General features: G+C 41.5%; 1 long non-coding RNA gene across 1 annotated transcript in view; it reads left to right on the forward strand.

Moving 5' to 3' along the window:
• Window positions 1-26,721, forward strand: part of LOC138297317 (uncharacterized) — a 229,415-nt gene that overhangs the window by 15,475 nt on the left and 187,219 nt on the right. Inside the window, exon 2 of the long non-coding RNA XR_011204021.1 lies at window positions 17,245-17,292. This is a non-coding gene — a long non-coding RNA (uncharacterized lncRNA). The remainder of the gene's footprint in view (window positions 1-17,244; window positions 17,293-26,721) is intronic.

Raw genomic sequence — 26,721 nt, forward strand, 5'->3', positions numbered from 1 at the left:
CTTCAGATTGGCATTAGCATGTTGGGCTTCATGCAAAAGGTTTAGTACCACTAATTTAGAAAACATCTAGCTATGGCACTATCAACACAGCAGCAATTTGTACCTGAAAAACAAAAGGCAAAACAACAATGCACAGATCATTCATATTAGCTATCCTTCAGGAAATCAGCAAAACAGCATTATATTCATCAGGGGGTCAGCAGCATCAGCTTCAGGACAGAGGGCAGGGAAATGGGGGCAGTTTAGAGTTTGGACTATAAGATCACTAAACCATCAGATCATTAGTTAAACATTGAACAGGCAAAGTAAACTCGGAAAATAATAAAGTACCAGAACGTCAGTAGACTGACTGTCAAGGCACGAAGTATCAAAGTGACAGGTCACATTGAGAATGACAAGTGGAGTCTCTCAAAAACTCGCAGCACATAGCTGTTAAATTAAAACTAACACACATTTGCTATTGGTCAGAAGCATCAGGTGAAGAAAGAACTTCCAATTACAAAAACATTAGATATTGGCAATGTATTAGAAAAGTTACAACAAAACATTGTCAGTGTTATGATTGGGTCTTCTCTATTAGCATAACTGCAAACTATACTAAATGTATCATCCCGCTCTTCCTTCCGTCTGTGATCAGTAGGCCCTTTCGTTCAGCACATTCCAAATACACTGTTAGACAGTGGTTACAGAGACTGCAGAAACCTTCAAAAACACGTCAGTTCCTCAAAAGAAATAGACTTTGTTAATGCAAAACTTCTAGACAGATATGCAACTCAAACAATAGAATTCTGTTATACACCGGACATAGAATCATTTCCTAAGTTACATCTTTTAACACTTTGGCAGACAATCAACTTTAGCTGTGGCCTTGCTTGCTTGAGGCTCTTCCGTTAGCATAAGTAAAACTCATATTATTTAGCCATTAATATAACAGAGCAATTGCATTTAAAACAAATAGATTCCTCAATACAATATTAGTACATTATTTGTGAAATACCATATACGGGGGTCTTACATATGATGGTAGCTAATCAAGTAGGCACATTATGTGTCACACGTTAATTTCAACGTTAATACGTCTCATATATTAAACAAATGCAAGGATACATCAAAATAATTATTTATGTTAATTTCATTGTTCACACTACCTGCTTTAAGATTCGATGTAACTACTCTAACCTCTGAGTTTATAATGTCTCTGTAACCTCATTGCTGGACTATGAGGCTCTTGGATACCTCTGGGTCTGCTGTCCACACCCTAAGATTCTGTGATATGTGTACTTTTTCATCCCACTCCTTCCAATTAGATTCTCATTCACAACATATGACCATGAACATCCTGTAAACATTATACACCATGTCAAGTTGCGTACACAGATATTCTAACCACCTGTAAAACCTGCGACATGGTGTCAGCTTTTCAACTATGCAACATTTCCAACATTTTGGCAGACATTTTTTAAAGTGTTTTAGGAAGGGTGATCACAAAATCCCTCGCCTTATCTGGTATGTGATAAAAATAGCAGAGTATGTATTTACTGTCTCTGTATGATATATTTCGTTTTAGTTAATTTATATGAAAACTGTGCTGTAAAATGCACAAACTGGCTGTTTGTTCCCCCAAATTTCTTGGTGGAGAAACCATCCACCATCATACACCCTGAGGAAGTCATGATAATTCTGTACAATTCAAGACGGATATTTATTTCACTGTTATTTTCAGACTAGGACATTAGTGTCTAAGGATTTTAATACAATATTCAGATAATAACACTATAAGTTACATCACTGACAACATTATATGATTGCTAATTCAGGAACTTTCCCTGTGAAATATACTTTGGGCCCGATTCACAAGGTTAAGCTTAGATGGATCTCTGCCCTGAGCACACACCTAAAGATAGTACTGGTAAATGCCGTTTGTGAATTCCCAAAGTCGCAAGGTTTGGTCTAAGTTTAGACCAAACATCTAAATTACCTTTGTGAATCAGGCCCACTGTTTACACATCTCTTCCAAAAATGTATGTTGGCTGATGGCACATTAGGTATTTTTTTCAGAAGCAACCACAATTAAAAACATTTAGGAATGAATATAGTGCACATAGATTAGTGTTTCAACAGCCAAAAGAACAGGTTGTGTCTTCTTACATTGTATAGAGACATTACCAACAGCTCACCTCAAACAGCATGGTTTAAAAAGGTGAATATATTTTCATGTCCTATCCATCATTGCATTGCAAGCACTGCATTGCAAACCACGCTGAGACCAAAGCAGAGTGCCTTCACAATCTGAGTGGTTCTGGAGTTTCCTCACTTGTAATAGCGCAAAGGGGTTCAGTGTGAGCTGCTCAGAGTGTGAATGGTTGCTGTGGGACTCAAGATTTCTCTGCAGCACGCTGGATGTCAAATATAGACCACTTTTTCATAGTTGAAAGAGGTCCATGGCTAAATCTTATAATCAGCCCTTTTTAATATGGTGGGGATTCCATTGGACGATGTCTGAGCATCTCAAGCTGATAGATTGCACAGTCACTTTCTGTGATGTCAGTTCTTCTTGAAGCATATACAAAGAAGCTTTATAAGAAGATATGTCCAATGCATTTAATTTCCAGGATTATATCAGGATCTACCCTCTTGCTACTTTCATTGCCCTATATTGATTTTTACTTCAACAAGGGTGGATCTATTTATTTTTGGCATCTTCTCTTGGCATTATCTGACTCTTTTTTCCTAGTGACGGAAGGAGTTAGGTGTTTTTATACTTTCTATCAGCTTCAATCAAAAGTACAAGATTGCTAAAGAAGGGTATTTCCCCTTATGGGGTTTCCCTCCTGATTGTGATCTTCTAAACTAGAAAATTGTCATCTTCATCATATATTATTTTGTGCATGGGTGGAGCACGGTTACAGGGAGGAGCTTCCCTTTCATCCTAAAAGGGTACTCAACTGACCTAATTAGTGTCTAGTCCGTGAGAGGTTTGTGTATCCAGCTCAATGTGAGCGGCGGTGCCAAGTGGTAACAGATATTGTAAAGAAGAACTCATATCACTTTTTCTATTTTTATTTCAAATTCAAGCACTTCAGTAGTATTACCAAAGCACTATTGGTATTAACTTAATCTTGTGAAGGGAAAATCTGCATATTTGGGGGCTGATTTAATAAAGTGGTGCTGCCCTGGCCACTTTTTCTGCGCCCCTTAGCGCCTCCCTAACGCTACCATGTGTGCCTGTATCTAAGATATAGCGCACCATGGAGGTAGTTAGGGTACTAGCATCAACATATTTGACTCCAGTTCAGAGCTCTGCAGGAATGGCATCAAAAACATTGACAGTTGTTAGAAATGGGGTCTTTGGTTGACAGTCAAGTTACCCCCTGTCCATGCAAGGACCCTTACTCTAGTCAGGGTAAAGGAGAATCACCCTCAGTTAACTCCCGCTCACCCCCTTTGTAGCTTGGTACGAGCAGGCAGACTTAACTTCAGAAGCAATGTGTAATATATTTGTACAAACACACACAGTAACTCAGTGAAAAAACTTCAAAATTAAACACATTTGAAAAATAGGTAATATTTATCTAAACAAAACAAGACCAAAAGAATAAAAATCCCACATACACAAGCAAAGATTGAAATTTAAAAAGAAAAAGAGTCTTAATCCTTAGACAACAGTGAGAACGCTGTTATTGCACCAAAGTACCAGGGTAGCATCAAAATAAAGCTGCACGGGCGAGTGTGCATCAAAAAAGGCCAGAGATGCATCGATTTCTCACTCGCAAGCGAGACCGTGCATCGTTCCTCCTCTGGTGAGGTCAGGGTGTGTTGTTTCTTCTCTCCCGCAAGAGAGGGATGTGTTGATCCAGGATAAGCCCCTCGGGTCCTGGCAGGCTTTGCATTGATTTTCTGTGCCCACCAATATTGCGTTGAGATCCGGTCGCACGGTGTCAAGGAACCGCACTGTGTGGGAGCTTGCATCATTAACAGCAGCTGCTGCAGGTGTTGTGTGTCGTTTCTCCAGCCACAATGCAGGCAGAGCATCGATTTGAGCCACGAGGCCGGTGGTGCGTCAGTTTGCAGTAGTGAGGCAGGTGGTGCGTCAAAAGTTTCCCTGCACTGCGCTCTTTGCATGGATTTCTGTCCTTTCCCACCAGCTGCACCTTTCAAGGGCTCAGAAAAAGGTTAGAGTACCACTTGGCAGGCAGGACTCTCAGCAGAAAGCCCAGCTGCTGGCAGAGAGAAGTCTTTGTTGTCCCTGAAACTTCAACAAAAGGAGGCAAGCTCAGTCCAAGCCCTTGGAGATTCTTCACCAATGAGAAGCCACTATTGTTTTCAAACTCCTGCCTTTCTCAGGACTGCATTGTGTGGGAGCAGGCACAGCCCTTTCAGGTGTAAGTGACCACTCCTCCCCTCCACTCAGCCCAGATGGCACATCAGGATATGAAGGCTACACCCCAGCTCCCTTTGCATCACTGTCTAGAGGAGAGGTGCAAACAGCCCAGCTGTCAAACTGACCCAGACAGGAAATCTACAAACAGATGCATTTTTAAATTGTGAATTTAGAGACCCTAAACTCCATATTTTAATCTGATCCTAAAGGGAATCTGTGCTTTAATAACATTTAAAGGCAGCCCCATGTTAAGCTATGAGAGAGATAGGCCTTGCAACAGTGAAAACTGAATTTGGCAGTATTTCACTGTCAGGACATGTAAAATACATATGTACATGTCCCTCCTTTAACATAAAATGCACCCTGCCCATGGGGCTACCTAGGGCCTATCCTAGGGGTGTCTTGCATGTATAAAAAGGGAAGGTTTAGACCTAGCAAGTGGGTACATCTGCCAAGTCGAACTAGCAGTTTAAAACTACACACACAGACACTGCAGTGGCAGGTCTGAGCCATTTTTACAGGGCTACTAATGTGGGTGGCACAACCAGTGCTGCAGGCCCACTAGTAGCATTTGATTTACAGGCCCTGGGCACTTTTAGCGCATTTTAGTAGGGACTTACTAGTAAATCAAATATGCCAATCATGGAAAGCCAATTAACAATACAATGTATACAGCATATGCACTTTAGCACTGGTTAGCAATGGTAAAGTGCCCAGAGTCCTTAAGCCAACAAAAACAGGTCAGAAAAATTAGGAGGAAGGAGGCTAAAAGATTGAGTATGACCCTGCAAAAAGGGCCAAGTCAAACAATGATAATCCTGCAAAGCCCATTGAGGCCCATTGTAAACAATGGTGTGCCTCCTTTTAACGCCTGCTTTGAAAAGGCATTAAAAGTGGCAAAAAAAAACACCGGGGTCAAAAAATGGTGAACATGCCCTTTGCATACATTGTGCCTGGTGTAGGCATAATGTAGAGCAAAGGGTTACAAAGTGGCGCAATGCATGCAATGCGCCACTTTGTAAATTTGGCACGCAATTTTGGCCTTATTGGGCAACATTAATGTAAAGAAATTGTGCCAACGTGGTGCAAGGAGGCACTAGGGCCTCTTAAATCTTCCTGTTGGTCTGATGCTACAATATTGATTGGCAGCCTCCTAATATATGACTGCGAGAAGGACCACTCCCACATTCACAAGTTGTAGGAAAAAACTATGATGCTGGGATCCTTGTATTACAATTGTTTAAATACAGCTTCTTGTGACTGATCTGCCCTATTCAAATTCTTCAGTTGTAAAAGACTGTCTCTGTGGCTCTTTTGTGGTGCTTGTGCTCAATTTATTGCAATGATTAATGTCTCAATTTGGAAATCACAATCAATAGCATCAGAGACCCAAATGTCACCTCCTTTATATGATGAGTGATTTGCCCAATATTATTCAAACAAACATGAGTGAAGAAGATAGATTCTCCAAGTTTGTGTAGAGAGAGAATCTAGATTTCATTAAAAACACAGAGGCTAGCATCATGCATATCTAATATTGCCACTCCATTGCAGCACTTCAAAGAAAACAATAACCACACGTAAAAGTCAAGAACCAGAATGTCACTAGAATCTATATGAGACTCAACCCAGCAGCCATCTTCCTCTTTTAAGCTTCTTCATCACAGACACCTGAAGCATCTTTAAAAAAAAATGATAAAAATTGGAACACTTTCACAACTTCTTCTGCACCAATACTCTTCACTCTTATTCTGCAACTGAAGGAAACAGAATCACAATTCAAGTCCAACAAACTATTATTTATAAAATTAATTTATATCCACTGCTCTTTACAAACATCCTTATCTGAGAAGGGATGGCGGGATTATGCTAGCCTCTGTGACTTTAATGAAATCCAGATTCTCTATACACAAACTTGGAGAACCAACATTTCATGTCAAGACTGAAGGCTAGCATTATGCATGTTCAAAGCAGTGACAAGACCACAGATGATACATGTTCCATTGGTTTTAAATAAAACCTTGCAAACACAACCACATTAAACCAGTCAGCTGCTTTTAATTTCTTCTCCAGTTGACCACCTGATGAGAAAACCTACTTGCCATCGCACCTCTGACTGAATGTGCACCAAACATCAGCGTCTCTACTCCAGCCTCAAGCATACAGACTCTCACCCAATGTGCTATTGTTGCTGAGCTTACTGGAATAAATGGTCTCAAATAAGAAATCAACAATTGATTTACCCAGTCTTTCCAAAACTCTTCCATTCTACTCTAAAACTCCTTCAAACAGTGAACCATACACAAATTAGGATGCTCGTCACATTTTGGATAAAATGTAGACATCATAGTCTCCGTGTGTTTCATAATTTAAAACAGTACTCCATCTGGACTATAAAATCGGTTACTTACCTCCAAAGCCTGTACATCTGATACTCTCCTAAAAGAGATTAAGCATAACAAAGTTGCCACCTTACAAGACAGTTGTTGTAAAGATAAATAAGTATTTGTGGTCCATCTTTCCAACATCTGAAATATCAAATTCACACCCCACAAACACTTATACCTGGGTGGGCACTGTAAGTTGATGCCTTTCATCATTCTACCAATTAAGGGATCTCTTCTTATGGGATAACCTCCTACAGGAGCATGACTTGCCACCACCATAGAACTATAACAATTTATAGTCCTATAACTCATGCCTTTTTCAAAAAGAAAGATAGGAATTTAGAAACCTCTATAGAAGAAGCCTCCACGGCATCCAAGTGCCCCTCCAAGCACCTACACACCCATTTCTTCTACGCCCCAATATAACACTTTCTAGTACTAGGTGTCCATGACTCTCTGAGCAAGTCCTGCAAAGGTCTTTCCTCCCATGCAATCTTCTAAATAAGAAGGCTCAAAGCCCCTTCCATGACCAAAGGATGAAACTCTTCCTTCTGGCCCTGACAGTACTTGTTCTGAATCCAGAATCAAATAAGGCTCCTCCACTGCTAACTCCAACAACCCTGGATTCCAAGGTTGAGCTTTCCAAAATGGAGAAACCCGAATCAACTAATATCTCTGCCTTCTCACCATCAACAACACCCTTTGAATCATCATACTTTTATGAGGGAAAGCATACAGCAGAACTACCTTCCAATCCTGCTGAAATGCATCCACCTCCTCCGCTTTGGGATCTGGCCTGCAACTGTAATACCGGATAACTGAAATGTCAGCTTCAACTAAAATAAATTAACATCCAGGGGACCCCACATTTGCAGAATTATCTTGAATAAGTGTACATTCAGCTTCCTATCGCTGTATTCCCTGAGATACTTTGAATTCCAATCCTTTATAGTATTGGATAGCCTTGGAAAATCCTTCACTCATAAACCTATTTTTTTGTTCCAGACAGAAATCCCACATCTATTTCACAATCTGAGTCAGCTTTCTCAACCTGCTGTCATCCCATTGGTTTATATACAGAGCCTACGAAACATTGTCCATTTTCAACAAAACCCCTGCAAAGCAAAAAGTCCTACTTTCATTTTCAAACCATTTATGTTCTTGAAGTTTTCTTCCACTGTCCAGTTGCTACCTTTCTCTTAATGACCTAGACAAGCACCCCAACCAAGAAGGCTTGCATCTGTCTCCAGCACATAATCTGGACATATTCCAAATATAGGCCGGCCATTTGTGGTATCTAGATTGTCTAACCACCAAACTACTTCTCTCTTCCACCGAAACCTGAATTTGGTCCCCCTACCATAATCCTCTCAAACCTTCTGTCTTCAATTTTGTCAGTGCTCTGTAATAAGGCAGCCCAGAAAACCCACCTGAATAGAAGATGTAAATAACTCTATTACTCTCACCAAAGACCTCAATGTAACAGACTGTTTCTTTATTAAAACCTGTCTGACCTCTGTCTTTATTTCATCACTTTCTTTTCAGGCACACTCAATGTCACATACGCTGTACTCACCTGAAACCGGAAGAAATCCAACTCTTGGCAGGTTTCCAACACTGATTTTTCCATATTGATCAAAAACCCCAGAGATTCCATGCGACCAACTACTAATTGAAGTTGCTCTTTCAACTCCTCCTGATCTTGTGACAAGATTAAAAACTTGACTGGATACATTATCTTACAAACTCCCCTTTTTCTGAGGAAAGCTGCTATTGACCTCAGCACCTTCCTCAAACACTAAGGAGCTGACGCTGGTCCGTAAGGCAGGCAAAACAAACTGATAAAGGTCCCCTACTCCACCTGAACTGAAGAAACATGCGACTCTCACCGTCTAACTTCACCATCCAGTCATTTCTCTGCAAAATATCTCTCAACAGATGGAAGCCCTCAATCTTGAAAGGTTTGTAAACCAAACACCAGTTTAGATTTCCCAAATTATCGGCATCAAAATTGATTTTCTTCGCTCAGCCATCAACGGAGAATTAGCGTTTCCAAACAAACACATCACCCTCTGTGACCAGCTATGCAACAAATCAATATTTACCTGAACGGATTTTGTTTTTGCCTCTTCAGCCATATCTAAATTTCTGGCAACAGGCCCAATACATCTAGCAGCCTATCCCAGCACTGCTTTAGTGCCCTCTTCAGCCCCTTTCTTGGATCACATCCTAAACTTACAAGTTCTGGGTGTAAATGAGGTGTCGCACAAGCCTTGTCCTCAACAACTACTAGACGAGAACACTCAGTTCTCCTCACAGCCCTAGATTCCTTTTCCAACAGTCTTTCAATCCAAAGCATTATGAAATCAGCCATATGTGGCATTGGCCACCAATCTGCAGTTCCGGAGTGTCTGATCATGTCATTATTGAACATGCCCATCCCCTAGGATCTTTAACAATCTCTTTAGCTATCCTTTCTTTTGTATTTTTATCATCATCCATGTCCCATCCATCATTGTCATAATCATCTAAAATAAATTCCTCAAACTTGTTATCCCCATGGTCGTGGGCATAAATATCATCAGAACTACCCTGAATCACTTTTTTGCCTCCAAGGACACCCACTTTTGTGCCGCTATGGACACCATTCTTCTCTGTGACGCTTAGTCCATCTCTTTCCCACAACAGAAACTTGTCATCCAACTCAATATTAATCTTTTTCATCCTTCCTTTTCCAGATTTCCTATCTTCACTCCCCTCAGCCTCATCCAAGGACCAATACTTATCTACTGAAACATCAATAGCCTTTCTCTTCTTCCTGAAGACTGATTCAAACACCTCTTTCACAGAGGCCCTTACCTTCTCCTGCACCATCTTCTTCAATGAAGCTTCACCACTCCCACTAGATATCTCTCCTTCCTCTGTCATCTTTTCATTCAGTTATTCCCAGAATTACTCCTGAATATTTCCTCCTGTCTCCTCTAAAACTCACCTACTCCGTGGCCCTAACACACTTAAACAAACTGTCTTCTAATATATTCCTTTCTTTTATTTTTTTTCAGTTGTTTTTTAATACATGCAAAATTTAATTTCCCAACAATAAAATGTGTGTATTCTTCACCTGCATAGAGCACGTTGTGACATTAAACCATTAGAACTGCAACTCTGCGTTGAGCGTCCACCAAAATTGCATCTGTATGGCTGAAAACAGCTTTAAACTCATAATTACAATAGGCTGGTAAACCCAAAATTGCTACTGTAACATAATGCAATCACCCGTACTAAGCACCACAACATCATGTAAGCAAGGATTGAAGTCTACTACAAACAAATACCAGCATGCTGAAATGCTCCTGCCCCAAAAGGGAAGCCTCAGCATGCGGGCCTCCTCAGAGGGAGTGCAGCTGGAAAATGACTTGCGCTGAGACTATTACCTCCACACCTGTCCCACAGATCAAAGTACACAGTGGGGCATGCAGAAATACTGTTCTAATTCAAAAGGCATGCTACTTAAACATTCAGTAATTCACCAACATTCCCATAATTTGGAGAGTTTAAAATGTTTACATTTAACATTAACAAATCAATGTCTTAGTACCAAATAGCCCCTAATAGCCCCAGAAGAAGCAGTTAATGCAAAACACGTCATTTACATAATGTAAGATCTTTAACAGCACTAAAAATACATAAATACAGCTCAAGGCCTGAACTTCAAAACTCAACCACTCATAGATAGTTAGTTGTCAAGGAGCAGCAAATAAATGCGGAAGATGGCTGCTGGGTTGAGACTTATATAGGCTCTGGTGACATTCAGGAACTTTAAGTGTGGTTATTGTTTTGCAATGTAGTGGGAGTAAAAGACTTATGCATAATGCTAGACTTAAGTCTTGGCATGCAATTCAAAATTCAATGTCTTTATTCCGAATGTACTTTTGCTACAATTCCATTATCTGAAGCCCAACAAGGATATATTTTTCAAGGGTTTAAAGTCTACTGCTTATGTTCCTTCAGTTAAACCTGGAAGATGACAGTAGCACACCATAGAGAAATCTTTAGAAACTGTTAGAGTAAAAAGATTCAGCACTATTTTACCTGAAATATGAGATGCTTTGACATTTTTCTATGAAAGGATTTCGTTTCTAAATATGTATAAAAGGTGGAAACTCTACCCAACAAATTCATTTGTACCTCCATGAAATGTTTGTGAAGAAAGATTGAACTTTGGCATGGAGATAGTGCTTTTCAAAGCAATGTCAGATTTTTTGGTGCCATTGGTAGTACAATCTGCATATTTGGGACACATGATTTTCATGCATGTTTCTTTACAATGACTCAATATCGTGAACCTGATTCCTCCACAGTAACTTTACCTCTATTAGAAACTCAATATATCATGCTCCCCCCTTTTATATTAGTGGCTATATAACTTGTGTTAGTTGTCTATTCTTTGCAATTATAAATAGATCCTATTAGTCCAGTATTTTCATTATTTGACTTCAATAACACTATTTTGCAAGACAAGTTGAAGGGTTAAACTTTTCATGCTTTCATTTTCCATTGGCTTTTAATGATCAAAGGGTTCACATTGGCTGCTATGTTTTTCTCCACATCATATACATCTTCTCATCAAGATTTTGGTCAAGCAGGGTAAATATTCTCTTGTTTTATCGAGAGATATACCAAGTCTACGCCTCTGTAAGTCTGAGAACTAAGCTTGCCTATTCTCTCTCTTTTCTTCTTTCTTGCTTCTCCTCCCCACTCAATGTTCATTTGCAAACAATGGCCATGTGTTTCTTCTTTGCACTGTTCATCCACCATTGTCTTTCTCCTAATCACTATTAATTTACTCACTTTCTGTCTTGTCAGTATCAGCCTTCACAACAAATTATTGAAGCTCTAATGAAAAAATACAAACTCTGCAAGGTATATGGCTTTGCATGCTGGTCAGCTAGGGGGAGATACCTAGATATAACCATGCCAGCCCTGCAAGTTACCCTCAACTCATTTAATTCACTGCTTCCTAAAAAACATAAATCCTTTAACCTATATTTCCCCTTCGCAGGAACCATGCTTTCCCTTCTCATACATCTCAGCTTCCTTCATACCTCAACCCAGAAACTCATATCCAACCAGGCATTGATTCTCATCTTCTCTGACGTTCTCCTTTATTCCATGACAAATTATTGATCACTGTCAGTAAAACCCTTAAGAGCTTGCCTTCACCTCGATCGGAAACTGTAAAAATAGTCTTCATCAGTACAAATGTGTTCCCTAAAATCATATACAGCACACATAATTTAATCTATGATAACAAACTCAACCTACTATTCATTATTGAAACAATACTTGGGGAAGACGCTGCACCAGTAATAGTTGAAGCAGTTTCTCTAGGGTACAAGAACAATAAGAAAGATAAAGAGTTACCCCTCAAAATAATATCACCATTTTGAAAAATCTCTTTCTATCCATCCCACCAGCTAAATAAATATAATTACTCTTCGGATACAACTCATATTCCAATGATTTATAGTCCTTTGAAGTAATTTACAGATGCTGCCTTGTAACACTTCCCTTATTAAAGTTTTTGCTGACTTCATCATCCCCTTTATATTCAGTGATCCACAGTTGTGTAACCAGGTTTTAGTACATGATCTGACATCACTGACCCTCACTGCAACCAGAGAAATGTATATGTCTCCACTTGCTTCAATACATCTTGAGATGCACACATTGACACTACTATACATTGCTTCAATACAGACCTGTAAAAAGTGGCCATTTTGTCACTCTTTTTAAAATCTCATTATCAACCAAAGTCAAATCTTTCACCAAGAACAAAACAAAAAAGCTCCATCTGTATGCGGAAAGATCTATTGCTGTCTGTGCTATATACAATCTAATACTAAGCTTGCATAGCATGTCAAAGATCATATATTGTCGTTGAAAACTGGTTAAATATGGGTTTTGATTGACTGATCTCACAATGGGCTGAATGAACACCCACATTTGTACACAAACAACTTGGCCATACTTAAAACTACCAATTGGTGAATATTATGACCAAGTGGCAGGTCTCCTACATTGACTGTATCCAATATGCTCAGCAGTCTCACTCACATTGCCTAAGGCATTCATCACAGAATACAAAAAGATGTGCCGCGCATGCCTTGTAACCAATGTGACCAACATATTAAAAATCATCACTGACAGAAAAATCAGTAGAGTTTATGCATTTTCAAGCTCTTCCTTTCTAGAACACATGCCAGCACTGGATAACTTACTTGGATCCAAGACAGCAGCCCAACTCTATGTGATGACACTACATGAGGCCGTTCCATAGTCCATAATGCTAATATCTCCTAATTCGCTCCTCTCTCCTGAAGCCAGACTTTATGAAACTCATTGTTTCCCACAGTAATTCAGAGTCACATACTGCCGTTCCTTCCCAGGCTCACACATGCAAGGATTGTCTCTCTATGTTTTATCTCAAAACTGAATTTTTGCAGCAATCTCTTCCTGGGCTTCCTGGGAGACATTCTATCAAAGCTTCACTGATGTTTACTTAAGATGAATGGCTGGCATTTGATCATGGCACAGAAGCACAGAAACAAACTAAGGCCCTCATTACAACTTGGCGGGCGGCCAATATTGTACCGCCATTAGGCCGCCAATGCGGCCTGAAATCCGCTGGTCGTCATTTGACATCCCCGCTGGGCCGGCGGGGAGCACGGCCATAACATTGAGCCGGCTCCGAATGGATCCGGCAGCAATGTGGCGGGTGCAGGAGCATCCGTTGCGCAATCGAATGCACAATGGGGCTGTGCATGGGGGCCCCTGCACTGCCCATGCCAAGTGCATGGGAAGTGGAGGGACACCCAGGGCCCCCCATGTCACCCATTCTGTCAGCTGTTCCATGGGGGTATTTACTGCCATGGAACGGCTGGCGGATGGGGACTCGTAATCCCCAGGGCAGTGCTGCTTGCAGCGCTGCCCTGGCAGATTACAACTGCCGGGACCGCCATGGCAGTAGCCTGGCGGTCCCGGCGGTATGACCATGGTGAGACCGCCACGGTCATAATGCGGGCTTTAGTACTGCCACCCTGTTGGTGCTACTAACGCCACTTTTGCCCTGGTGGTCAAAGACTGCCAGGGTTGTAATGTGGGCCTAAGTGATTGCCAGTGAAGAATCGGGTCTACTTTAAAAAGACCTGCCTGGTGCACCAAATAATTTCTATTGGACATTTAAGTCTTATTCAAAATTACTCTTCTGTATTTCTCCTATTAAACTGCAAGGAACAGTTGGAGGATCTCTTACTCTCCTTGCACCCAATTTATGGCATGATCTTCACTTCTAGAACTACCTCTATTTCCACAGATTATTAAACGTTATTCTATTTATTTGTTTTTAGGCAATCCAGCTGTCTTTTGTGATTTTGTATGTTTTAGTGTATAGAAGCTCCTGGAAGTGACATATGCTTCATAAATAAATAATTAAATAAATAGCCATTCACTATTACCCTACTTTTTATAACTACTCCAGGTGTAGGGCAGCATTCTGAATGGACATATTGCAGGAGCTCTTTGCCAGATCTTATGAATTGACCCTTCCTTAAACTCAGTTTGCAGAGAGTTGTCACTTCTCTGTTGTCTTATCTCTAAGTGCATCAGAATATCATATTTGATCCATTCAGGCCATGGCACACTGAGGCCGATATTTATGGGAAAATGACATAGCACGACACAGCTCCAAAATCGGCAGCACAGCGCTCTGCCATTTTCACAACACAAAGATAAGCTTTATTTAAGTGAATACGGCACACCCCAGTGTTGTCCACTGCACTGGTGCTAAATTTTACTACCAGCGTCAACACAGGCGCACTATGGTGCAAGGATGTCTGCGCTGAGGGGTATGATTGTTTATTGTCAGGAAGGTGTCCCTTCCCGCACATAAGTAATCACTAATGGTGCTTTAGTACTTCTGTGTGTGCTGCTTCACACACTTAAGTGCCAAAGCCTAATTTTCAAATGATTGCGTATGTGCAGGAAGGACACCTTCCCACACATGAATAATCATTTCTGTCATTTTGTTCTTTCTCTGTGTGCTGCAGAATACAGGATGCATATAAAAAGAAAAAAAGGAGGAGGAATAAAAGTATTCCTCCTCTTTGTGCCTTGCTAACGCCACCACTGTTGGTGGTGTCAGATTTTGGGCTGCATGTAGTGGGTGTTGCTACGTCGGAGGGGCCCATAATTACCAGGAGGCGTAACGCTACTAAAAGTGACATTACACATCCTGGCAAATATGGAGCAAAGGTTAACGCCACTGAAGCGTCACGTAAAGTGACACTCCATTGGTGCTAAGGGCTCATAAATATGCCCCTAATGGTGCCAGCTCATACATGCTGTTGCTAACTCATTTGTCAGTCAGCTGTTTCCTATGTGGCATTTTTACACTTCACACACCTGACAATACGGACATTTGTGCATTAAAACTACCTTGGGCAGAGTCAGATATAAATTGGTTTTTGATGTAGTAATAGAAAAGCTATTCATTGTCAAGCAAGTTGCAGTCTCTCTGATCTCCTCAGCCTCCTACCATATTTATTGAAGGCGGTAATGAAACAAATGCTTTCTTTTTGTCTTGCAAATGTGAAAGGAGTAATAATGAGTTTAGTAATCCCTTAGATGCCTTAGAAGATCATATTGCGAGCAAGTAATCCACACAAAACTGGTTTCTTCAGCAAGCTAGGTCATGCAGGAGGCAGACCAAAAAGTATCTCAAATACTATCTGAAACCTTCATCATGTGAAGCTCTTTTCAGGCTATAGAATGCAGAACCTCATGGGAACCTGCAAATTGACGTTCAGAACTGGGTAGTGGACTTTTCCGTTAGGCTTGATGCTTTGTGCACTAAAGGTTATCGGTAGTGGGTAAAATGTTGGGACATGGGCACGGAGGACAACACCACATTTTCACTACCATTAAATCTCCATTCAAATGAGAGTTCTGATGACAACAGCATTGAGAATGATTCAGAGAAGGGGAGCAATAGTTTCCTGTCTGCATGCATTTCATGGGATCAGATGGAGCAAAGTCACCTGCTTTCCAGAGCTCACTCTATCAGTATCCTTGCTTCTGTTACTGTCTATTTATTTATAACTGCCCAGCTCTGATTCTGCTCTGTAACCACCTGATCATACATCTTGTAATGTCTGATAAAATAACCATTGATCACCCAAGTAAGCAACATGGATAATCCCCCAGAAAGTCTAATGGACATCTTCACAATGTCCACCTGGTAGGCAGGCACTGAAATGGCTGTAATTTAACTTGTAATGCTCAACAAGTTTCCTAATTGGCTTAATCATGAAACAAACATCCCCAGACTCTCTAAATGTAGAATAACCTAGGGTATGCATTTAGAGGAAACTAATGAAAAACAACCACTATACAATAGCCAAGAAAATTTGTGAACCAAACGTCAACATACTAAAGTTGTTAACTACTCTGGTAGGTCTGGAACAGAACAGAAATACTCATACTCAAATATGTTCCAACTTAACTTTCAATGGGACTTCAGCATCCCCACAGTATGAGGACATCACCTTCTCTCCACAGGGTTTTGGCTTGGCGTTGAAAATTTGTGGATAAGAATTGGAATAGTTAATGTATCATTTTCAAGGGAAGTTCCCTCAATCGTTTTCTCAAGATCAACACAGAGGTGGAAGTTTAGGTCCTTGTAGGAGTATCACATCAGAATGCTCAGCACCAAAGGTTGGTTCTTGGAAGACAGTCAAGCCAGCAAGTAAAATAACATTGTAGAAGTAACTTACGCGTGTATGTAATTTATATGTGTAATGTACTCTAGCACTTTTTGAGTAACTTTACTACTTTTGGTTATTAACAATATCCAGGTGAAAAAATACTGAAAAGTGCACACCTACATATCTCCATACCCTAAAAAAAGGATGCAGCCAAATTTATATATATATATATATATATATATATATATATATATATATATATATATATATATATATATTTTATTTTTATTTTTTGCAACACAAAAGTGAACATTCAGGTGGTGCGCACAGCTGCTGGTGCAGACAGCGGGGATTGACCACAGCTCCATACATCAAAAACGCAAAGAATCCGCCACACTCCCAGGAGTTGAAAATTCCTCTATTTATTACAGCAATTGCCAACTGTACTCCATCATTTACCATTGACGCATTTTGACAATTTCATCTTCCTCAAGTGTATCAAATTACATCAATGGATCAATTTCTCTTTATATCTTATTCGAGACATTGTGGGAGTTGTAGTGGAGAATTATGTGTAGTAGTACACTTAACAATTTCAATCATCCATATTGTAATCATTATCATTGTCAATCTTGCTTTGCTGCAGTCACGATGATAAGGCATTACAACAACCCCTGGACCCTTCACATTCTGTATTTCTGTTCACTTGCAGTGCCACATCCACGGAAGATGAATAGAGACCGGCTCATTCCTCCGTCAGGTAAAGCTGACCTTCTTTCTAGTGAGTCATTCCACTCGTGTAAATGAAGTTCAGACCCTCCAGGTTCAAAAATGTTCAGAGTGCACTACCAGACACGCACAGATAGGTATCCGCAGAAGATGTATGTATATATATATATATATATATATATATATATATACACACACACACATATATATGTGTATATAGAATTACATAATAATACATATGTATATATTACATTCAATTTTAGTAAATAAGTTTGAATGTAAACATTAATCCAACATTAAATCTTATTAAATTATAATTGCACTACTTTCAATAAAGTACATCACTTTTAATATTTGTTGATGTATACTAAACAAGGAGCCTTTTACATTTAGGTTGGATTATCTTTTTGGAGGTAAACATCAGAAAAATTACTTTATGTTAATTAAAGATTTAATTTAAAAATACTTTAATAGTGCTGTGACATTTTCATTGTGTTCTTCATTCAAAACAAATATATAAAATTAATTTACATTAATATTTATCATAACTATATTTTTCATAATCTATATTATGCACTGAGTAATACAAAAACACATTTATTAGCCTGCAAATCTGTGACTGAGATGAAAAAAGAAAAAAAGCCAGCATTTGTTATCTTACACGTAAAATTTAGATACCATTACAAGAATGTTAATAACTAGTAACTCTTCGGGTTGTGACATAATTTCACCTCTAATACAGCCACTCTTTTAAGTTTAAAGGAAATGTCTTCGTGCCCTAGTGCCTGTTCCCTACTGCTCTTTTCTGCTCTTTTATGTTATGTGATGTCATGTCATGTTATAGTCTGGTCTGATATAGTCTGATAGAGTACGCGATGGTACAGTATACATACTTATGTATCAGGCATGCTGCAATTTTTATAGCCTTGCAGTGCCTGTCAGTATATCTTGAAGGGGACTTCAATGTATATTGAATTCTGCACCATTTTAAGAACACGTAGACCATATTATTATTTGCATGTTATTTATCATCCAGCATTTTGATGGAAGCCCAATAGCACGTGATGGGACACAGTTATGCCTATGCTACAAAATATTGCTTGATGACGGCCTATTAAAACCAATGCCACCTGGTTGAGCCTTTCTCTGACTTTTTGAAAAACGGCAGATGTTAATAGTACAAACAGTTAACTCATACTAAGCAAGTAAGTATTTCAGTTTTCAGAGGCCTCTTTAAAATGTAATAAAGATGGTTACAACAAACAAAATGCGCTTCCTGTATATTGCTGTTAAAATATCTGCATTGCAAGAGTAATGAGAGACAACTTATAATGAGTGTAACACTAGAAGATGTGGTGCAGCATTTGGTTTGTTTATTGGCCTGATGTATAGCTGTGTTGTGAAATGCTGAAGTTGCAGTGCATGTGTGTGCAAGAAGGACTGATGTTTTGAGGTGGAGAAATGTAGTGATGGGGAGCTTAAGTGGCGTGCTGTAAAGCATTACGCTCTGGTGTCACCTTGTAGGATGGTTGAAGGGCTTTCTGGAGGCAGTGGGCGGATCCCTCAAGTTTTTGCTGCTAGGACCTGACCTTCTCCTCCCTCACACACCTACGACATGGTGTGTTAGCTTCTGGGTTGCAGTGCAGAGCCATGAAGATCGTGAGGATTAACGACTTTACTGGTGCCAGCGAGGATCTGTGCCACATGGCATTTTAATGCTTGGGCAATGGTGGAGCAGGTTCAGATGATCCATAACTCAAAAGTAAGCTGCATCGGCTGACAATTTGGCAAAGACAAGATTGTACGGCAGTCTCTGCCCTTAAGGACTGACACTTTCCTGCATCTGCGAGTGGTCACTTGGAAGGTGAACACGAGGGGCCGCCAGGTTAAGTGCATTGTAAAGTGGCATTAGGGGAATATCTTATGAATGATTTGACTGATTCAGTTCAATTCTGAGGATTATATTTTAAGTCAGTCTTATTTGTGTGAGAGTTACAAGGTTTCACACCAGGATCCCTTCTTGTGAAGTTCCTGGCAGTGGGTTGCTGGGAGGAGTCTCCCCCTTATCCTAACTTGGTGAGGATATACTAAAGCAAAAGGGAAGAAGTTCTTAATATGGGGAAGCATATAGGAGTTGCTAACTTGAAGGAAAACATGGATGCCACTTCATCGTTTGTCCATTGAGCAAAAACACGCGCAGTTCAAGTTAAATCTGTGTCCGCATTGGCAAGAGCAGCTCATAGTTTTCAGTCATGCAACAGCTCTGGGCTCACAACAAGTCCCCTGAGCTCCGAGGAGGAGGTAGTGACTGCCCCTAAAGAAGGAGGGCTGGATAAAGGGCTGGACTCAGCAGGTCTCTCTTGAGATGTGGCAGTACTTGATAAGAACCCGAGGACAAGAGAAGAATTATCTAAGGAGTTTGTTGACAAAAGTTCTGTAACTGTAGAAGAAAAAAGATCAGCTTCAGGAGTATAGCACCATTGCTGCACTATAGTGTAAAACTAAGGACTATCCATCATTTTCAAAAGGAAAAAACCTGTCTTTGGGACTTCAGGGATCACCTCAGTCCTCTGAATTGAGCCAGCAACAAAGGAAGGGCGATCGGCTCCCCATTTTCTTTTCCTGCCTGAAGGTGGCACAGTCTTGGGAAAAGGTGTTTATGGCTCTTAGTTTAGGATTACAGACAAGACTTTATCCTGAGGCAAGTGTTGCACTTTTCAGCTTTGAAAACAGCAATATCTTCTTTATTTGTAGAGGCATATGCGAAAAGGGCAGGTGGCATTAAAAGGTTCATCGTCTCTCAGCAGTTTATGGAGGTAATAGAACAAAGCATACAGTAACAATTTACTGCCTGGCTGCAGCTTTCTGGATTGGAAACTTTTAGTGATTGGTTTTAGCTCATCTATGTTGCGGTATTGTCTGGTATGTAGCGTATCACTGGTTTCTCTTTGCTGCATTGGCAGTTATCTTGTGAACATAATATTTGGGTGCCCAGGACGTAATGGTTACGTCCTTGTTTGCACCACTAGTGCTCCCCCCATGGCCTGGCACCCCCCTTCCCATGGGGAGGGATGGAAGGGGAATTGCTTCCTCTTCCACCCCGACCCCCCCACTGACCTCTGATGATGTCAGCGCACGTTTGCCTGCTGACCTCATCAGAGGCTGCCCACACCACGCTGGAAGCTCAGTTCCCAGTGCGGATCGGAAGAGAAATGCAAAAGCATTCCTTTTCCGATTACGGGCTGGGGGTGGGAGAGGCATCAAAGGAAAGGAAAGGCTTTTCCTTTCTTTTGATGATTCTCTGAGCATTTCTGCAGCCCGATCGTGAGGATTTTTATGTTTATGTTTGTTTATGTGTGTTATTGACAGGAGGGGAGTGACCCCTTGGGCAAGGGTGGCTCCCCAGGAGGGGAAATTATTTTAAGGCCATTTCTGCCCAGAGGAGATCAGCCTATTGTAATTAGGCCACTCTGCCCCCGGGGGGGCAGAAGCCATTAGACACCAGGGATGTTTTTTTAAATTTTTATTTATTTAAGGGAGTGACCCCTTAGGCAAGGGTCGCTCCCCTCGGGGGGAAATTGTTTTTAGGCCATTTCTGCCTCACCTGGGGATAGATCAGTCTATTTTATTAGTCCAATCTGCTACAAAGGGGGCTGAAACCACTAGATACCCGGGATTTTTTTTTTGCGGCAATTTCACACAAGGGGAGCAACCCCTTAGGCAAGGGTCACTCCCCTGGGGGCAAATTTATTTTTTACCATTTCTGTCCCCTCTGGGGGCAGATCGGCCTATTTTTGTAAGGCACGTCTGCACCCCAGGGCGGCAGAGAGCCCATCAGACACCAGGGAAGAATATTTTTCAAAAAAAGAGGGTGGGGGTATGGCCTTACCCCCACCCCAGATAAATGGGGACAAATTTGGTCTGCCCACTGGTGGGCAGATGGGGCACTTACCCTGGTCCACTCCCCAGAGAAGCAGAAAGCCTACTCGATGCCAGGGCCCCCACCCCAACTGAAGGGGATAACAGTCTTTCATCTCTACCCCCACACAATAAAACATCTTATCCCACAGCAAGCAAGAGGACATTTGATTATTTTGGGTTTTGGTTTTACATTTGGGCCATGAGAGCTTCTCTAACTCTCAAAATCGTCGCACTTAGAATGGTGAGGGTAGCACTTTTTGTACCTTGGGACACTGCCATATAGAAACATCTGGGTGAGTCAAGGGTGGTGTGCTTCGCATTCATCCCACACCATTTTCTTACCCACAATGCCCTGCAAACCTCTAACTTTGCTGGAAATCACGCATTATGCCCACATTTTGTGCTGGACCCTTCCTAAATCTGCAGGAATCCACAAAAGTCCTACCACCCAGCATCGTCACATCTATACCGATAAAAATTCTGCCCCACTTGTCAACCTCAAAATGTTTTTCCAAACCTGCTCTTTTGGACCCACTTTGGTTCTCCCTCATTTTCAACATGATTTTGGCTCTTCCCTGTGACAGGCACTTTGCCCACCTATACAAGTGTGGTATAATTTTTACCGGGAGACTGAGGGGAATGTTGGGTGGTAGAGAATGTGTACGGGTGCAGTGATCCCACACAGAAATGTGGGAAAATGTGATTTTTTTTTAGCTACATTTGAGGTTTGCTGAGGATTCTGGGTAAGAAAATAATGGGGGATCCACGCAAGTCAAACTTCCCTGGACTCCCTCAGGTGTCTAGTTTTCAGAAATGTTTGGGTTTGGTAGGTTTCCCTATATGGCTGCTGAGCCCAGGACAAAACACGCAGGTGTCCCTCCCACAGAAACAGGTAGTTTTGTATTTGATAATTTTGATGTGTCCTCATAGTGTTTTGAAGCATTTCCTGTCACGGGCACTAGGCCTACCTACCCAAGAGAGGTACCATTTTTATCGGGAGACATGGAGGAATGCAGTGTGGAAGGAAATTTGTGGCCCCTCTCAGATTCCAGTACTTTCTGTTACCGAAATGTGTGAGAAAAGTATTTTGTTTTACAAATTTTTAGGTTTGCAAAGGATTCTGGGTAACAGAACCTGGTGAAAGCCCCACAAGTCACCCCATCTTGGATTCCCCTAGGTGTCTAGTTTAAAAAAATGCACAGGTCTGTTTTCTTTGGGAAAATGTGATGTTTCATGTTGTGTTTTGGGGCATTTTCTTTTGCGGACGCTTGGCCTACCACACAAGTGAGGTACCATTTTTATCGGCAGACTCAGGTTAATGCTGGGTGGAAGGAAATTTGTGGCTCCTCTCAGATTCCAGAACTTTTTGTCCCCGAAATGTGAGGAAAAGGTGTTTTTTTGCCAAATTTTGAGGTTTGCAAGGGATTCTGGGTAACAGGACCTGGTGAGAGCCCAACAAGTCATCCCATCCTGGATTCCTCTAGGTGTCTAGTTTTCAGAAATGTGCAGGTTTGGTAGGTTTCCCTAGGTGCCAGCTGAGCTAGAGGCCAAAATCCACAGTTAGGCACTTTCCAAAAAACACATCAGATTTCAATATAAAAATGTGATGTGTCCACGTTGCGTTTCTTGTCATGAGCATTAGGCCTATCCACGCAAGTGAGGTACCATTTGTATCGGAAGACTTGGGGGAACACAGAATGGTACAACAAGTGTTATTGCCCCTTGTCTTTCTCTAAAATTTTTCCTTCCAAATGTAAGACAGTGTGTAAAAAAGACGTCTATTTGAGAAATGCCCTGTAATTCACATGCTAGTATGGGCACCCCGGAATTCAGAGAAGTGCAAATAACCACTGCTTCTCAACACCTTATCTTGTGCCCATTTTGGAAGTACAAAGGTTTCCTTGATACCTATTTTTCATTCTTTATATTTTGTTGAATGAATTGCTGGATACCCAGTATACAATGAAAACCCATTGCAAGGTGCAGCTCTTTTATTGGCTCTGGATAACTTGGGTTCTTAATGAACCTACAAGCCTTATATATCACCGCAACCAGAAGAGTCCAGCAGACGTAACAGTATATTTATTTTGAAAATCTCACATTGCAGGAAAAAGTTACAGAGTAAAATGTGGAGAAAAATTGTTTTTTTTTAACCTCAATTTCAATATTTTTTATTACAGCTGTTATTTTTTGTAGAAAAACCTTGTAGGATTTGCACAAATGACCCCTTGTTGAATTTAGAATTGTATCTACTTTTCAGAAATGTTTAGCTTTCCGGGCTCCAGCATTGGTTTCACACCCATTTCTGTCACTAACCAGAAGGAGGCTAAAAGCACAACAAATAGTAAAAATGGGGTATGTCCCAGTGAAATGACAAGATTGTGTTGAAAATTTGATATTCTGATTCAAGTCTGCCTGTTCCTGAAAGCTGGGAAGGGGGTCATTTTAGCACCACAAACTCTTTGTTGATGCCATTTTCAGGGAAAAAAACACAGGCCTTCTTCTACAGCCCTTTTTTCACAATTTGTTTTAAAACAAATGACATTTTTGGTGTATTTTGGCTAATTTCTTGGTCTCCTCCAGGGGAACCCACAAACTCTGGGTACCTCTAGAATCCCTAGGATATTGGAAAAAAGGAGTAGAATTTGGTGTGGGTAGCTTAAGTGGACAAAAAGTTCTGAGTGCTCATGTGTGAACTGCCCCAAATAGCCAGAAAAAGGCTTAGCACAAGAAGGGAAAAAGGCACTGGTCAGTTTTAATTGGTTGGTATTCTTTTAGATGTGACAGCAGTCGTAGCAGTATCAGTAGTAGTATCTGTAATCAGGTCTAGCAAGTACCTTTTACAAAACAGTAGGCTTGCATTGTATTGTCTCTTCTTTTTCTCATAAGCTATTCATGGAACATATCAACCACGGATGCACTTTCAGGGGTTATTTCCCTTTATAGGATATGGTATCAGTTATCTAGGTCACTATCAAAGTGACCTCGCACTTTTTCTGGTTCCCACTTTTTAATGTATTATAGTTTCTTGTTATATGTCATTGTGAGGCGTTTTTTAAGATCCTTCAGGTTAATCATGCTTGTATTTGGGTACAAAGTAGGAATGTTGGCCTTCTTGGACTTTTGCCACCATCTTTAAATCATGGGAAATGAGGCTGATAATCATTCTTCGATATTTATGAATCCCAGTGTTGATTCATGTATTTGATTTGATATTTTTTTCTGATTCTGCTCACTAAAAATAATGATGGTTAAAGGAAGATGAAGAATGGTTTGTACAAGGTAAATATGATATTTCAAGGTGTCACTTTACCTATTATCATGTGTCATAGTAGTATACCGTGCAGAGTTGGTGAAGAAAGTGGTTTGTGGATTTGTAATGTTGTCTTTAGTGACAAGACATGGTTAGTGTGTGCATGTCATCTAGGATAATGGGTAGTGTTGCTTTGTTGGCTCTGAACTGTGTGTTGGTGGATGGCAAGAGGTACAGCAGTGTGACCAAGCATATAAAGAGCATAGACTGAGGCCCTCATTATGACTTTGGCGGTTCGAGGACCGTCGAGGGCCAGGCGGAGAAGACTGCCAAATTATGACCATGGTGGTGTTCCGGCCAGCGGTAAGCATTTGCAGGCCGCCGGGGAGCATGTTTCTGCTGACCATATTATGAGGTTGCACACCACCAGGATTTTTGCTGTGGTTGCCCCGTCACGGAAAGGCTGGTGGAAACAAACAACATAAAAGAGGACACTCACCTTCAGAAACACAGGCACACCTGAAGCCGCCATGGATCCCGAACTGGAAGTCTTCCCAGTGCTCCTGCTGGCCATACAACTCCGCAATCAGTGACGGCGATTAAGACACCAACTGTAAGTACAGCCGCCCAGCCCACACTGGAGGGAAAGCCATTAGTACACACACACACACAAACAACACACACAACCAGCACAGCTAGTGGCTGCCATGCACACATGCAAACAAGCACCCGTGCCAACACACACACTCACACACAAATCACTCACAACAAATCATGCATATGCAACACATACAAGTTGAATGAAAACCAGGACAAGTATGTAACCCTAAACACCAAGGGGTCCCTGGTGCAGATATAATGAATAACAATCTTAATAAATAACAAAGCAAGAAACAACATAGGTCTACTGGCCAGTCCAACTGGTTCATGTGCCCCATGCACACAGAGTGATGTACATGGCCCCAACTTGATTCCTTACTGCAAAGTGGCCTCCACATGGCAGGGGCATCGATGGAGCATGCAGGCACTTTGGGGGTAATGGGAGGATTTGGTTTAGAGGGGTGTCCTTAGGTTTGGGTTTGGAGGAGGGGTCCTTTGATTTGGGTTGGGATGGAGCTTTTGTCCTGGACTTAGATTTTTGGCGTGGGGGCTTGGCTTTTGCTTTGAGAGGGGTAAACTTGGCCTTGATGGGGGTTGATGGCTTAGGTGGGGGAGGGGTATGGCTAATTCCAGGTGCACCATGGGAATATTGGGAGGTGGAAAGCTGGGGTTTAGGGAGGGGAACAAGGTGCTTGGGGGGTACAGGGACTGGGTCAGTGGGAGGGAACAGGGAAAACTCATGTAGGATTTTTTTTTTAGGGACACAAGGTTGGTAATGGGAGTAATATTTGGGAGCGGAGGGAGAGGAACTGGTTGTGAGGTGTGTATGGTGAGGTGCCTTGCGTGCAGGTGCAAGCGTGGATGTCATGTGTCTGCTGTGGTACTGTTGGGTGTGTGAGTGTGGGTGTTAAGGTGTAGTGGGAGGAGGTGGGAGGAGATGCAGGGAGATGGCAGGGGGGATGTGTGAATGCATGTTGTGGTGGTGTCTGCAGGTAGGGTGGATGTGCTGCATGTTGGGGTGTTGACAGTTGTGCTGAGTGTGCATGTGGTGTATGGGGCACATGCATGGTGGTCTGCTATTGTGATGGTGGAAATGAGTGCACTTGTGAGAGGATCTGGGAGTGATGATCTGGTGACGGCAGATATGAGGGGTGCAGTGTCTGTGAGGGGGGAGGTGGTGGTGGAGTCCATCAAGGGAGTGGATATTGTGTCTGCATTTGAATGTTGTGTGTGTGCATGGCGGTGGTGTCTTTTGTGGTGCTTGCATTTGTCCTTGCAATCTGGGTCTGTTGATGTGGATGCATGTTGGTATGTAGGTGTGCTTTGGATGGGTGAGGGAAGAGGGATGTGGGATTGGGAACAGGTAGTTGGAAGGGGGCAGAAGAAGAAGAAACACTGGCTGCCATCAATGCGGAGGGCAGAGCTTAAAACAATCTCTGCAGGGCAGCCAGGTCACTGTGAATGCCTTCCAGGTAGGCATTCAACTGCTGCATCTGTGGTGCCAGTCCCTGGATAGCATTCACGATGTTTCACTGTCCCACAGAGATGGACCTCAGGAGGTCAATAGCCTCCTCATTGAGGGCTGCAGGACTGACTTGGGTTAAGGCAGAGGTGCCTACGGTGAAGGAGATATCCACCTTCTTAGATGAGTGGGCTCGGGCAACTGGGAGGGAAGCTACATGGAGG

Source organism: Pleurodeles waltl, chromosome 5 (assembly GCF_031143425.1).
Source record: "Pleurodeles waltl isolate 20211129_DDA chromosome 5, aPleWal1.hap1.20221129, whole genome shotgun sequence".
Classification (NCBI taxonomy): domain Eukaryota; kingdom Metazoa; phylum Chordata; class Amphibia; order Caudata; family Salamandridae; genus Pleurodeles; species Pleurodeles waltl.